We start from the raw sequence: 16,798 nt of genomic DNA on the forward strand, positions 1-16,798 counted from the left end.
AAATAAGATGTTTTTTATATTTATATTTATAAATAAGTTTCACTAGTTTGAGTCTAGACTAAGCTTCAGGGTCAGTTTAATTATACTCCTAAACCATGTGACATGGAATCTTCTCTAAAGTCTGTGTGCTCAATATGGTATGTTATTTCCAGTTTTGTCAAACTTGGACATTTCCCAAATTTATGTGTTGTAGTAGCTTTTCAGTTTATAGGGTTTTGGTATTTTTTCTTTTCTTGGTTTAACTGAATCTTACCCTATGACATTTAAGTTATTACTCAGCCAAGGTCTATGGTATATCTCAACAGATTTCTAGTTGCCTTTCCTCTGTATAGCTTCCTACTCTTGACAGTCTGTCTTGAAAATTCCAGCTGCATCAGACTTCCAGACTTTTGATCACTCCTTTCCAACTTCACCAGTCATTGCACTCAATCCTCCCTACTCCAGTTTTTTTTTTTTTTTTTCATTTATTTTTATTAGTTGGAAGCTAATTACTTTACAATATTGTAGTGGTTTTTGCCATACGTTGACATGAATCAGCCATGGATTTACATGTGTTCCCCATCCCTCTGGGTCTTCCCAATGCACCAGGCCCGAGCACTTGTCTCATGCATCCAGCCTGGGCTGGTGCTCTATTTCACCCTAGATAATATACATGTTTCAATGCTGTTCTCTCTAAACATCCCACCCTCGCCTTCTCCCACAAAGTCCAAAATTCTGTTCTGTACATCTGTGTCTTTTTCTGTTTTGCATATTGGGTTATCATTACCATCTTTCTAAATTCCATATATATGTGTTAGTATACTATATTGGTCTTTATCTTTCTGGCTTACTTCACTCTGTATAATGGGCTCCAGTTTCATCCATCTCATTAGAACTGATTCAAATGAATTCTTTTTAATGGCTGAGTAATATTCCATGGTGTGTATGTATGTTTCAGGACAGAAAGTCAGTAAGAGCAAAAGATTCGTTTGATTAGTTTCCCTAGTTAAGGTAAAGCAATAACAATTTCTTTATTGAACATACACTTAATTGAAGGAAAACAATAACATCAGTAATAGTAATGCAAAAAGAGCTTCATGTTTTTACTTTGTGTAGGTGACTCAGTGTGCTGGCTTAGTCACTCAGTCATGTTCAACTCTTTGTGACCCCATGGACTATAGCCCACCAGGCTCCTCTGTATGGAATTCTCCAGGCAAGAATAGCTGGGGTGAGTATTTGCTTCTCCAGGGGATCTTCCCAACCCAGGGATCGAACTCTGGTCTCCTATATTGCAGGCAGATTCTTTACCATCTGAGCCAGCAGGGAAGCCTAGGTAACTCGGTGGAAGTGAATAAATTGCCTACTTGTTCACCTCGGCTTTGGTACTTTGCATATCTACAGACCTAGCTTACTAGCATATGACAGGCACATTTTTCTCCCAAACAACAATAGCAACAACAATAACAATACCTTTTCCAAAATAAAATTTGAAAATAAATATTTCCAAAAGTGAACTTTTATGAAATGAATAATACTAGTCATCTATTCCATTTTATGAATAAAAATTTCTAGAGGGAAATCACCAGAGAATCTGCGTTTGTCAGCTAACAGTTATAATCATCTACCTTCATGCACGGTTTGAAAAGCAATATGGAACTTTACAGAATTTTGTAGAAGATTTATGCAACAATCTTTTAACATGCTTTTCTTTGTTTTTAGAATTATGAAAGGAATATGTATTTACTGATGACAAACAATGCACCAGGCAATGTTCTGGTGATCTGATATACTTTCATTTAATCTTAATAATAATCCTCTGAGTTATCTATTATTATTATTCTTTTCCGAATGAGTAAAGAAAGCTGAGCACCTAAGAATTGATGCTTTTGAACTGTGGTGTTGGAGAAGACTCTTGAGAGTCCCTTGGACTGCAAGGAGATCCAACCAGTCCATCCTAAAGGAGATCAGTCCTGTGTGTTCATTGGAAGGACTGATGTTGAAGCTGAAACTCCAATACTTTGGCCACCTGGTGCGAAGAGCTGACTCATTTGAAAAGACTCTGATGCTGGGAAAGATTGAGGGCAGGAGGAGAAGGGGACGACAGAGAATGAGATGGTTGGATAGCATCACCAATTCAATGGACATGGGTTTGGGTAGACTCTGGAGTTGGTGATGGACAGGGAGGCCTGGCGTGCTGCGGTTCATGGGGTCGCAAACAGTCAGACACAATGAGCGACTGAACTGAACTGAACTGAAAGTTAAGATATAAGCTTATTCATTTTCCAAGATCTAACAACTACTAGAAACAGTGCTGAAATTTAATCCTAATTATTTTAATCCAAACCAGTTTCTTTCCCCCAAACAAAATGTTTTCCCAAACACAATGCATTTACCTATTGCTATTTTCTAATTGCACACCACATAATCTTAAACCCGTCATTTGTATAAGCTCAGAGGGCCACATGTGTCAGATGATGTTAGCTGCTGTTTTCCTTCCCTCTGAACTCACACGCCCATACATGTATTAGTTGGAAATACAATATTTACTAGAGCTGAAAAAAGTAAGAGAGGCTTTAGATATAAACATAACAGAAAAAAAATCCAAACAACAACAAAAAAACTCCTAAATTTTGATATTTCTGTTCTTAAAAATTGAAGTGTTTTTCAGATTGCTTTATTACAAAGTCTTTAGCTTTTTCTCTCCTTTTTTCTCCTTTGAAGACCTCTTCAAAGGAGAAAAATCATGTTCATTACTCTTTCACTTAGGTGTTTGTCCTAAAAGGTTTATCAAATCAATATACCAATTAACTCAAACAAGAAGATGTCATAGAAGCTATTAAGAAAATACATATTGCTCCTTGTAATTATGCACATAGACTTTTATTTAAAAAGTCAAATTTCACTGACAATATAAGTTAACATAAGTAAGAACAAAGGACTAGGAACTCTAATGCTTCCAAGGCATTGTTGCAGAACAATTATTCAAGTTATACCTACATTTTTCTTTTCTTACTCTGTACAATTTAGGTAGATTCTAGTATAGTAAAAACAGTTGGTAATGATGAAACATTTATGCTGGTGAAAATAAGCCCTAAATAACCTATTTTTAAATACTTGTACAATCCACAGATTATCAATAACATCATTGATAATTAATAACTTTATAAAGACATGTACAGTCAATTGCTACGTAATAATTACATGTTTAAAGGGTGATCATGTAGAATTGTTTATGAAAATAACAAAAGAATGGTGAAAAAAAATAATGTATCTTTTTTGTAAATGACTTTCCTAAGACTCCTGAGCATTTTATGTTCACATTCATATTACCAACTGTCCCAAGTTGGCCCCCAAGTACCCTTCTGCTCAATGTTGCTTAATCCGATAGAATGAGACGAAGCTAAGCTCAGAAGCGAAGAGAAGTTTTGTCCCTGGATCAGAGAGCAGCACACCCGTCGGGCACAATTGTGCTGCTCACGCTCCAGATCACAGTGCTGGGTGCAGTATCTCTACACACAGCCTTCCGCTGCTGTCTTGAACTGAGGTGTCCCGCCTGGCATTTCTGCACATGCTTGCAGAGCTGAGGTGTCGGTGCAGCTCTTTGCATTAAGAACTCTGGTTTAGGTACTAGTGCAAGGCTTCTGCATATGACACCCTATAAGCAAGTGAAACGAGACTAAGCAAAAAGGAAAAACAAAAGCTAGACTTTATTACCCAGATTCTATTTTTACTTCCCTGGAATTATCAATGGGCCTTGCTAGTCACACTCATATTTCATTTCACACCAATGAAAAAATGGAAGGAATTATATCAAAGTGCCAGGTAGCAGTTTTGATGATCTTTACACTGTTTTACTTTATATTTAATGGCATTGAAAAAAATACAGAAATGATGTATTTAACAATTTCAGGTGTTTCCCAATCATACTGTAACATTTCACTTCACCCATGTGTGTGTTTAAGTAGACTCATGAGAGTTTATCTTTTTTCTTTTTAAAAGACACATACATTTGACAAAATAAAATAACAAATTTCCCTAGCAATTTGACCCCAAGGACTTAAGAAATGGATTATTTAAGAAAAGATGTAACATATTCCTTGGAATATGAAGTTATTGATGAATCATTTCAGAATTGTTCCCTAAATCATGTTAACTTCTTAAATGAATGAAGACATGAATCATCCAAATAGTTATTTTTAAATAATTTTACCTAGGATCTTAGGAAGCTAAAACTTACTTTATGAAGATTACCATATTGATGAAATAAACAAGTCTTAAAATCTGGACAATTGCTTTTGATATATATCCTAAATTTGTCACAGTGGCATTGAAATAGCACAGTTACAAGAGATGCTCCTATAAACTATTTTATTAGGAAGTTATGTAAGAAATTAAAGTGTCTAGCATGTAGAATCATCTAATTTGCTCCAGAATTTCTGGGACAGTAAGCTCATTACAACTCAAGAGCCAATTGTAAGAATTTTTATGAGACTGTTATGCTTGTCACACTTAGTAGTCTTTTATCTAGAAATAGTTTTCAAAATAAAACACAAAAATAATTCAGCAATATTGCTCTAAAGTATGTACACAAAAATGAAGCAATTTTAGTTGGATTTGATATTAGAAGAAATAATAATATAAAATTTTTCTTAGTTAAGACTAAAAATGCCATTAGCCAAGATTAATAATAGAGATAAGAGATTAAATGCTAATCTACAGGAGACTTACAAGACTTTCAATACACAGATATTTAAAGCCAGTCTCTTTTAATAACTTTTTAATTGTGTGTTAATTATTTATTCATTAAATTGTTTATTCTAGTACTTTATCTAGAGTCTCTAGTGGCTCTAAATGAAAGAATCCAAGCCCCTAGTTGCTTGTAAACAACAAAGCAGACACTTTTACTGCATTTAAATTAGTTGTGATGGGAAAACACGTGAGGATATACATGGAACCGTCTCAGCCTTCATAAGCTTCACTTACTGCCTAAACCAGAAATCTCAACATTCAAATATTAAGTTTAAAATTAATTCAAAAAAGTAATTATATTGACTCTATTTTTGACTCAAAACTAGAATATATGAATTTATGGTAAATGCATATCACAGGAAGATTTAGAGCATACTATCTATAATCAAGACTTCCTAAAATTGGACCTATAATTAAGGTAACAATACATACCTTGTTTTTTTCATTTTTTAAAAATTACTTATTGTAAGCCAAGTAATGGAATGACATAGCATGGTCTTTGTCCTTAATGAGATCATGTTCTAGTACAAGATAGAGCTGTGAAAACAAAGTATCAAAATATGATGAGAAAAGTGTAGAATACTATGAAGTTACAGAGGAAGGGGCAGAGATTAGGGGTCATATTTAAGCTTGTGTTTGAAGGATGACTACATTCAACCAGGCCAAGCAAGTTATTCCTAGGGGAATGCTTAGAGGAATTAAAAGACATCTGAGGAACAGCAAGATTAAAGGGATAGAATACAGGGACTTACAGACTTGACAGATGAAACTGAAAGTAGATGTGCAATTGACTAGTAAGCAATATTATATACCAGGAATTAAAATTTTCATTTTATTTTGTATATAGCAAACTGAGAATCAATACATGTGTTTTTGAAGATAGTTGATTTATTTTTCTTTTAGAAAAATGACTCTGGCATCAGATTAAAATATGGATGGAAGCACTGATTTTCTGCAGGCAGTGGGGAATGAAGTAAGAGTAATTAAAAACTATAGATGAGAAAGAATAGAAGATCTGAACTACAGAAATGGCAATGGGATTAAACAAGTGAAAATTGAAAGTGAAAGAGAAAGTCGCTCAGTCCTGTCTGATTCTTTGCAACCCCTTGAACTATACAGTTCTTGGAATGCTCCAGGTCAGGGTACTGGAGTGGGTAGCCTTTCCCTTCTCCAGGGGATCTTCCCAATTCAGTGATCAAACCCAGGTCTCCTGCATTGCAGGCAGGTTCTTTACCAGCTGAGCCACAAGGGAAGCCCAAGAATACTGGAGTGGGTAGCCTTTCCCTTCTCCAGGGGACCTTCTGGACCCAGGGATTGAACTTTGGTCTCTCGCTTTGCAGGTAGATTCTTTACCAACTGAACTATCAGGGAAGCATGGGATTAAACAGGGGCAGGGCAATTGCAAGAAACTCTGTTTGGGTAGAATAAATGTTAACTGACTGGATATGAGCAGAAAGATAATAAATTGTTTAATATAATTATGAAGTTTTTAGTTTGAGGTTATCATGAAGCTATTAACTAGCATAAGGGATTTAACAAAGTGGAACCAGTTTTAATCATGCTGGTGGATCTTAATTTATTTGTCCTTACACATAAGTGGTCAGATGTGACTTTTCCTTCCTTAATGGATTCTGCTACATTGGATCACACAATGGGGCAGCGTTGGAATTATGACAAGTATTTTCACTAGTTTTCTTAATGGGACAAGTCTATTGAGTCATATATAATCTAAAGAAAGAGGAGTGACAATATAAAAATGTCCTGATATTTAGTTTCCTAACAAATGTGTGCACATTATGTGTGTGTGTGTGTGTGTGTGTGTTAGTTGCTCAGTCATGTTTGACTCTTTGCGACCCCATGGAGGGTAGCTCGAAAGTCTCCTCTGTCCTTGGAATTCTCCAGGCAAGAATACTGGAGTGGGGAGCCATTCCCTTCTCCAGGGGATCTTCCCCATCCAGGGATGCAACCTAGGTCTCCCACATGGCAGGCAGATTCTTCACCGTCTGAGCCACTGGGGAAGCTCCTTGTGCACATTATTTGACCTCAAATGTGAAGGAAAGTTTTCAGTATATTAGTGTACACATAAGAAGGTAGAAACTTGATTCCAGTGGATTTGCTCAGTCATAAGGAAAAATCAGGTACCATTCAATGCAAGTCTCTGTGAAAAGGATCCAGAGCCCTGGTTTGAGTTCCCTGAGTCATAGAGCAAATTCTCATCAGTTATCTATTTTACACATGGTAGTGTATATGCTGGAGAAGGCAATGGCACCCCACGCCAGTACTCTGCCTGGAAAATCCCATGGATGGGGAGCCTGGTGGACTGTAGTCCATGGGGTTGCGAAGTCGGACACGATTGAGCGACTTCACTTTTTTCACTTTCCTGCATTGGAGAAGGAAATGGCAACCCACTCCAGTGTTCTTGCCTGGAGAATCCCAGGGATGGGGGAGCCTGGTGGGCTGCTGTCTATGGGGTCGCACAGAGTCAGACACGACTGAAGCGATTTAGCAGCAGAAGCAGCAGCAGTGTATATGCTTCCATGTTACTCTCTCCATTCGTTCCACCCTCTTCTTCCTCCCCTCCACCCATGTCCATAAGTCTGTTCTCTATGTCAGCATCTCCATTCTTGCCCTGTAAATAGGGAGGGAGATTAACGAGGGAGGGGACACATGTACACCTATGGCTGATTCATGTTGATGTATAGCAGAGGCCAACACAATACTGTGAACCAATTTTCCTTCAATTAAATAAGTTTGGGGGAAAAAAGAAAGTAAGCAACAACAAGAACAAAAAGTGTACAGAGAACAGGATATTAAAAGAGATAAGAAGAAAAAGTACATAATTCTAAGGTGAATTCCAATTACATGGTAAAATCCACTTAAATATTTCTTACAGTTCATATAAAAATGTTAAGACAGAGGAAAAGAAAAAAAAAAAAGGGAAGAAAAACTGGTTCTTTGAAAGTCACGTGAAGAAGTATTTCGAAAAAGGGATGGGGTATAATTATTATATTCAGGTAAGATTTCATGGGGCTTTCCGGGTAGCTCAAACAGTAAAGAATCTGCCTGCAATGAGGGAGACTTGTGTTTGATCCCTGGGTTGGGAAGATCCTCTGGAGAAAGAAATGGTAACCCACTCCAGTACTCTTGCCTGGAGAATCCCATGTATGGAGGAGCATTGTAGGCTATAGTCCATGGGGTCCCAAAGAGTCAGACATGACTGAGTGACTTCACTCACTCACTCACTTACTCAGACATGGTGTGTGTGTGCATTTAGTTGTTAAGTCATGTCAGGCTCTTTGCGACCCTATGGACTGAAATCTCAAATAGGTAGAAATAGTAAATATAAGTTAATTATTTTAATTAAACATGTAATATGCTAAATAATAAATTAAATAATTAAATATGTAATAATTTACATATGATAAATTATGATAATTTAATTTACAAAAAAAATTAAAAGTGGAATTATCTAAAAGGATACATCGCCTTAAGCAGTGGTGTTCAAATGTAGCTTGTATCCAATACACCTGGAAAGTGAAAGTGAAGTCAAGTTCAACTCTTTGTGACCCCATGGACTATAGCCCACCAGGCTCCTCCGTCCATGGGATTGTCCAGGCGAGAGTACTTGAGTGGGTTGCCATTTCCTTCTCCAGGGGATCTTCACGACTCAGGGATTACAGGGATTACAGGCAGATGCTTTACCAACTGAGCCACCAGGAAGCCCATTACACCTGGAGGGCTAGTTAAAAAAAAATCCTGGGTCCTATCTGCAGAATTTCTTATTCTTTAGTTCGTGTGTGGAAGCCAAGAATTCGCATTTCTTAAAAGTTCCCAGATAATGCTGTGCTACTGTTTCAATAACTGTATTTTGAGAGCCATTGCTTTAAATGATTTAAACTGAATTCCATTTTCAAAACTTTGCTTTATATACAACTTTACATGGAATATTAGCAATGGAAGAAAACATATAATCTAGCATCATTTTGTAAACTAATATATCCTTTATTTTAGAAATTAGAAAACTGAGGCACAAGGGAAATAAGTGATTAATATAGATCATAATTCAGGGTACTTTACACTGAAAATGAATTGAAAGTTATGTGGGAAGGTTCATGTCTTTATGTGCTTCAAAAAAGAGCAAGATTTGGTAAGGGATATGAAAGGGATTCTGTGAGAGAAAAAAAGAAGAAAAAGAAAAAAAGATTCAATGGACTACAGAGACTTTCTGTATCAGAAAATGCATTAGGAAATAGCAAAAAAAAAAACCAAAAAAAAAAAAAAACAAACAAAAAAAAAAAACAATTGAAGCTGATTTGGTTCTAGTTTCTACATGTTAAAAATTGGAAGTAGTCACCTTCATCCTCATACTCAGCCACTTCAGTCGTGTTGGACTCTGTGACTCTATGGACTGTATCCCACCAGACTCCTCTGTTGATGGAATTCCCCAGGGAAGAATACTGGAATGTGTTGCCAAGCCCTCCTCCTGGGGATCTTCCCAACCCAGGGATCGAACCCACGTATCCTCCTGTTGTCCAGTCATTCAGTCATGTCCAACTCTTTAAGACCCCATGGAAGGACTTCAGTATCAGTCATTCCAATGAACATTCAGGATTGATTTCCTTTAGGATTGACTGGTTTGATCTCTCCGCAGTCCAAGGGACTCTCAAGAATCTTCTCCAGCACCAAAGTTCAAAAGCATCAATTCTGTGACCGTCAGCCTTCTTTATGGTCCAACTCTCACATCCATACATGACCTCTGGAAAAACCATAACTGACTATATGGACCTTTGTTGGCAAAGTAACATCTCTGCTTTTTAATATGCTGTCTAGGTTGACCCTAGCTTTTCTTCCAAGGAGCAAGTGTCTTTTAATTTCATGACTGCAGTCACCATCTGCAGTGATTTTGGAGCCCAAGAAAATAAAATCTGTCACTATTTCCATTGTTTCCCCATATCCGGAGTCTCCTGCATTGCAGGAGGATTCTCTTACAGCTGAGCCACTGGAGAAGCCCTTCATCCTACAACGAGATAAAAGCTGAATAAACTGAAAATTAACAATCTTCATACCTATTAGACAGATGAAACTGAAATGCAAATTGTTGCTGCTGTGTTGTTCAGTCGTTCAGTCATGTCCAACTCTTTGCAATCCCATGGACTGTAGTACTCCGGGTCTTCCCTGTCTTTCACTATCACCTGGAATTTGTGCAAACTCATGTTCATTGAGTCAGTGATGCTATCCAAAGATCTAGTCTTCTATTGTCCCCTTCTCTTCCTGCTCTCAATCTTTCCCATCATCAGGGTCTTTTCCAATGATTCAGTTCTTCAAATCATGTGGCCAAATTAGTGGGGCTTTAGCGACTGTCCTTCCAATGACTATTCAGGGTTGATTTCCTTTAGGATTGGCTGGTTTGATCTCCTTGCTGTCCAAGGACTCCCAAGAGTCTTATCCAACACCACAGTTCATAAGCATCAGTTCTTCGGTTCTCAGCCTTCTTATAGTCCAACTCTCACAACCCTACATGACTAATGAAAAACCATAGCTCTTTGACTATCTGGACCTTTGTTAGCAAAGTGATGTCTCTGCTTTTTAATACACTCTCTAGGTTTGTCATAGCTTTGCTTCCAAGGAGCAAACATATTTTAATTTTGTATCTGCAGTCAACATCCACAGTGATTTTGGAGCCCAAGAAAATAAAACCTATCATTGTTTCCATTTTCTCACCATCTATTTGCAGTGAAGTTGCAAACTTCATGCAAATTTCATGGTTGCAGCCATGAAATTAAAAGATGCTTACTCCTTGGAAGGAAAGTTATGACCAACCTAGACAGCATGTTAAAAAGCAGAGACATTACTTTGTCAACAAAGATCCGTCTAGTCAAGGCTATGGTTTTTCCAGTGGTCATGTATGGATGTGAGAGTTGGACTATAAAGAAAGCTGAGCGCTGAAGAATTAATGCTTTTGAAGTGTGGTGTTGGAGAAGACTCTTGAGAGTCCCTTGGACTGCAAGGAGATCCAACCAGTTCATCCTAAAGGAGATCAGTCCTGGATGTTCACTGGAAGGACTGATGCTGAAACTGAAACTCCAATACTTTGGCCACCTCATACAAAGAGCTGACTCATTGGAAAAGACCCTGATGCTGGGAAAAACTGAGGGAAGGAGGAGAAGGGGATGACAGAGGATGAGGTGGTTGGATGGCATCACCGACTCAATGGACATGGGTTTGGTTGGACTCCAGGAGTTGGTGATGGACAGGGAGGCCTGGTGTGATGCGGTTCATGGGGTCGCAGAGTCGGACACGACTGAGTGACTGAACCGAACTGAACTGATGGGACTGGATGCCATGATTTTTGTTTTTTGAATGTTTAGTTTCAAGTCAGCTTTTTCACTGTTCTCTTTTACCTTCATTAAGAGGCTCTTTAGTTCCTCTTCACTTTCTGCCATTAGGGTGGTGCCATCTGCATATCTGAGGTTACTGATATTTCTCCTGGTGTCTTGATTCCAGTTTGTGATTCATCCAGCTCGGCATTTCATATGAGGCACTGTTAAATGAGCAGTGTGTCAATAAACAGCTTTGATGTAGTCCTTTCCCAATTTTGAGCCATTCTTTTCTTCCAGAACCTGACAGGCAAATACATAAAATCACTGCTGAGATCAGCCAACTTGGACGTAGGCTGACTGGAACAGTCCAATGATGAGGATTGTAGACTAGCATGAGAGTGAGAAATTTCTGCAGTTTCCCATCTTAGGAGGTTCCCACACTTTCATGGATTTATTTCAGTGAACCCCACCAGGTTTTCAAGAAAAAGAGCCAAGAAGAATCAGAGGCAGAAGTTTGGAAACAGTAACCATCAAAGAATATGCTCCCAGCATACTTTCCACACCAAAAGCATACTCTCTATTGTGAAGTATTTTATAAGAGCCTTATCTGGCATATACTAAAGGGCAATTAATTATTCTGCCTACTATGTTGATAATACTAACAGTACCAATTCCTGGGGAAAATATGGAGTAAGGAAATGTAAAATGGTTCAGCCACTTTGGTAGACAGTTTGGTAGTTGCTTAAAAAATTCAACAGTCTTATAACCATGTTCCTAGACATTCACTTATAACATTTGAAAACATGTCCACACAGAAATGTATGTTCTACATAGGAATGAATATAGAAGCTTTATCCCTAAACAACATAAGTAAAGCAAACCAGATGCCCTTCAATAAGAAAAAGAAGAAACATAATGTGATACATCCATTTGTTGTTCTGTCACTAAGTTGTGTCCGATTCTTTGTGACCCCATGGACTATAGCATGCTTCCCTGTCCGTCACCATCTCTCTGAATTTGTTCAAATCCATGTCCATTGATTTGGTGATGCTATCTAACTATCTCATCCTCTGTCACTTCTTTTTCTGCCCTCAATCTCTCCCAATTTCAGGATCTTTTCCAATCAATGCATCACGTGGCCAAAGTACTGTAGTTCAGCTTCAGCTTCTGTCATTCCATTGAATAATCAGGATTGATTTCCTTTAGGACTGACTGGTTTGATGTCCTTGCAGTCCAAGGGACTCTCAAGAGTCTCCTTCAGCACCACAATTCAAAAGCTTCCATTTTTCAGAGGTTAGCTTTCTTTAGAGTCCAACTCTCACATCCATACATGAGTACTAGAAAAACCATAGCTTTGATTGTATGGACCTTTGTTGGCAAAGCAATGTCTCTGCTTAAATATGCTGTCTAGGTTTGTCATAGCTTTCCTTCTGAGGAGCAAGCGTGTTTTAATTTTGTGGCTGCAGTCACCCTCCACAGTGATCTTAGAAGCCAAGGAAATAAAATCTGTCACTGCTTCTACTGTTTCCTCTTCAGTACATCCATACAATAGTATATTATTCAGCATTGAAAAATGAGCTATCAAGTCAAGGAAAGACATAGATAGATACACCTAAATACATATTTCAAAGTTTAAAAGGCTGTCAAAAAAATCTATATACTAAAAGATTCCAATTATGTGATATTATGGGAAAGGCATAGCTGTAGAGATAATTAACAAGTGTGGTTTCTGCAGACCCTGGATAAGATGCAAGGGAATTCTTATGTGGTGAAACTATTCTGTATGATACTATAAAGAAGGATACATGACATTATGCATTAGTCAAAACCCATGGAACTTAACTGCTTCCCTTGTGGCTCAGCAGTAAAGAATCCACCTGCAATTGAGAAGATGCAGGAGACGTGGGTTCCATCCTTGGGTCAGGAAGATCTCCTGGAGAAGGAAGTGGCAACCCACTCCAGTATTCTTGCCAGGAAAATCTTATGGACAGAGGAGCCTGGAAGGGTACATTTTCTTGAATCACAAGCATTCAGACATGACCGAGCACACACATGGAACTTTGCAGGATATACCTTAATGTATGTAAATTAAATATCCTTTAAGGGGTAGAAGATCACAGGATGGTCTTCAGAATGTGACTGAATAAGCTAGCTGTATTATAAAAGCATGAAACAATCTCACCAAAGAGGATATGGGAAAAGATAGAGCCCTAGAGAAACTTTGGAAATGATTGGAATCTGTAAGATTGAATACAAAGAAGCTGAAGATAAGCTTTATACCATGATTAAAAAGGTTGTTTCTAGGGGTACTGTCCTGTCTGACTCTTTTGCAACCCCATGGACTATAGCCCGCCAGGTTTCTCTGCCTGTGAGATTTTTCAGGCAAGAATACGGGCGTAGGTTGTCATTTCCTCCTGCAGGGGTTCTTCTTGACTCGAGGACTGAGCCCACATCTCCTATGTCCCCTGCATTGCAGGTGGATTCTTTACCACTGAGCCATTGGCGAAGCCTTCCAGGGTACACATGCATGCATGCCTAGTCGCTTCATTTGTGTCGGACACTTTGCAACTCCATGGACTGTAGCACACCAGCCTCCTCTGTTTATGGGATTCTTCAGATAAGAATACTGGATTGGGTTGCCATTTCCTCCTCCAGGGTATCTTCCCTACCCCGTGATCAAATTCATGTCTCTTCTGTCTCCTGCATTGGCAGGCAGGTTCTTTACCACTAGCACCACCTGGAAGCCCTTGCAGGGGTAGTAAGTTAAAAATTCTGTTGCTACCGTACATGTATACTGAAAACGAACAGCTAGGTAAGTGGATGGCAGATTGTGGGAGCCAGGTTTCTCACAGTTTGATTGAGTTTGCAAACCAACAAGGGGATGGGGCTAAAATGATTTGTGGCATCATGGGTTATAGTTGGAGATTCTATGAACTCACAGTTAGCTTAACATAGATACACATATATACATATAAAATACTTAAAGAAATATGTATATGTACAGATATATTTCCTTGCTGTGCCAACTAAGAGAACCTCGAAATATTAGCGACATCCAGTAGCAATGTGGATATCCACACACATATCTTGGTTTTTATTACTATTCAAAAAAGGACCCAGAGCTTTCAGAGAATTATCTAAATCTAGAACTGAGACAGGATCTTTGCAACAGGAACCTCATGTGGCCAGAAATTAAGAAAATGCTCTATAAGGAAAAAAAGATCCCTATATTTATGGGATTATTTCAAAGAGAAATAAGGGTCAACCAGAGGTCCCAGTGGCCAAAGCTGGAACAGTTTAAGCAATAAGATAATAGTGTTGGATTATAACTCAACGTATAAGACCAGTATACTGGTCTGAGTTCATATAAATATGAATAATTCAAATAATCTGATAAATAAATAACTGGAAAAACAAATCTGTTAGAAAAATTTCATTTAATTTATGTAGATTCTTCCCCCTCAAGGAGGAGATTCATGTATCCCACTCTTGAAGTGTAAGCTCTGTGTAGTGACTTCCTTCCAAAGAGTACAGTATGAAAATATGAAAAGGCAATGAGTAACTTTGCAGTGGCAAATATCACTACCAGGTGATCAAGGGCAGTATCAACAGTGATAAATCATGCTGATAGTATGTCTCAATATAATGTGACAAAAATACTTTATAGTTGCGGTCTTCTCCCCAATAAATCATAAATTCAATCTGACCATGAGAAAAACATAAAAAAAATTCCAGTAGAGGGGATCCTGCAAAATCACATTCAAAAAGAGGAAAGTCTGAGGAACTGTCACAACCAAGAAAAACCTAAGGGGACCCAAGTAAATGTAATGTGATGCCTTAGGTAAAAGCTCATGTAATCTGAATGAAGTAGGTAATAGTAGTGTAGCAATATTGGTTCATTAATTATAACAAACATACATACTAACAAACATACATAGTAACATTAATGTCGTACATAAATTCAGTGAGGGGGTGTGTGTACCGTCTTCTCATATTTTCAATAATTTTAAAAGTGCTTAAAATAAAGCATATTAAAATATTTACTAAATAGTTACATTAATAAATAGATTTTTATCTGAAAAGTCTTATTATCCTTGCAGTTTAAATCAAAATCAAAATCTTGCTGTTTTCCTAGACACCTGTCATAAATGACAGCAAAACTTACACTCAGATTCTTTAATGCATCTTTAAATTCTCTTGTGTTCAGAAATGAATGGTTAATGGCTTTGCATTGTGTGTCTGTGTGTTTTTAAATCTCTTTTTCTTTCATACCCAAGTCCTCTAACCCTTTTAGAAGCTAAATTTTGTCGTTTTAATATGACGGTAATTGCTGTATGCTATTCTACTCAGTATCCAAGGGTATTGCCTTGGGGGAAAAAGAAGAGATAAGTGCTCTATTGAGTTTAAATAGATTTGCTCTGCAGATATGCCAAAGTACATTTTATTATTTTTTGAAAACCTCTGTAAAATGAATCTGAATCTATTTCAATTGCTTCATGTTATTGATGGTAGAACTTTTGAATGAGATTTTTTTTTTTCTCTTTCTTTTTTGGTCCTAGATAAAAAATCTGAGAAAAAACAAATAACTTTTCGGTAAAACTATTAATATAAACCTGTTGTCTGTGATTTTACTGCAGAGTTTCTTTAACTAGACAACTCTGCATTCATTTCCCAGGAACAAATTGTGAAATCCACAGAACAGTTTATGGTAACCTGTAGCATCTGTTTTTTTCTAAAGAAGTAATCTACATATTTTAAGGGTGAGTACATGTGTTGCAATCATTCAAATTTTTTAATATATTATCCCAATTACATCAATAGAACAGGTATATTTTATTAGATTTAATGGTTGAAAATAGTATGAAGTAATAGAATATACTTCTTCCCTTTTTTAAGTTGGTTAATACTGTTGGAAATGTCTAATTCAAAGCTTTCAAATTTAATTACAAGATACTTTCATCTAATAAAATCTTTAAAATGCATAAATAGTGAAACTGTTCAGGTTGAAAGGGAGTGAAGGAGGTGGAAAAGAAAAGTCCTTTATCTTGGTTGCTAACTCCTCCATCTCTACCATCACAGAATCTTGTAAATTTTGGAACATGGTCTGAAAATTAAATGACACAGATCCAAGTACCTTCATTTATCAGCATGCTTTTTAAAGGAATCCTTTTGAAGAAAAGTGCAAGTCTGAAGGGTAGAAGAAATTACAAGATATTGAGAGACTTATTGATGTTTCATATTGAATGGCAGAACTAAGCTTGATAAATATTCAAAAATATTCAGAGAGAATAGAGACCTTGAGTCCATGACTGCTTCTCTTTCCACTACACCACACATCTTCAATCATCATTATGATCATGAAGGAGAAAAACTAAATAGTTATTTAAAATATATGACTTAATTTAAAGAAATTGGATTGCCTAGATAAATTTGGGGATGTAGTTCTCCAATTCATAACCACAAGTTGTTCAGTTACTTCATTTAAAATTTTCCCAAATCACAGCTGATATCACAATGCCTTTGTTGTTTCACTCAATCTCAGTACCACCTATGCTATTATTTAGTTTTGTTCTTAACAGCAGTAACTTGCATCAGTAAAGGTTTACATTTCAATAAATTTATTTTCAAAGAAACATGTACTTAATAATACCAGTTGTCTTTAATAGAAGTTAACTGTCAAAATAAAATCATTGGAATTCAAGAAAATTCTCTCTAGAAACTGTTATGTGCCAAAAGCTGCTCTTGCTTTG

This window comes from Dama dama, chromosome 31 (genome assembly GCF_033118175.1).
Source record: "Dama dama isolate Ldn47 chromosome 31, ASM3311817v1, whole genome shotgun sequence".
NCBI classification, from domain to species: domain Eukaryota; kingdom Metazoa; phylum Chordata; class Mammalia; order Artiodactyla; family Cervidae; genus Dama; species Dama dama.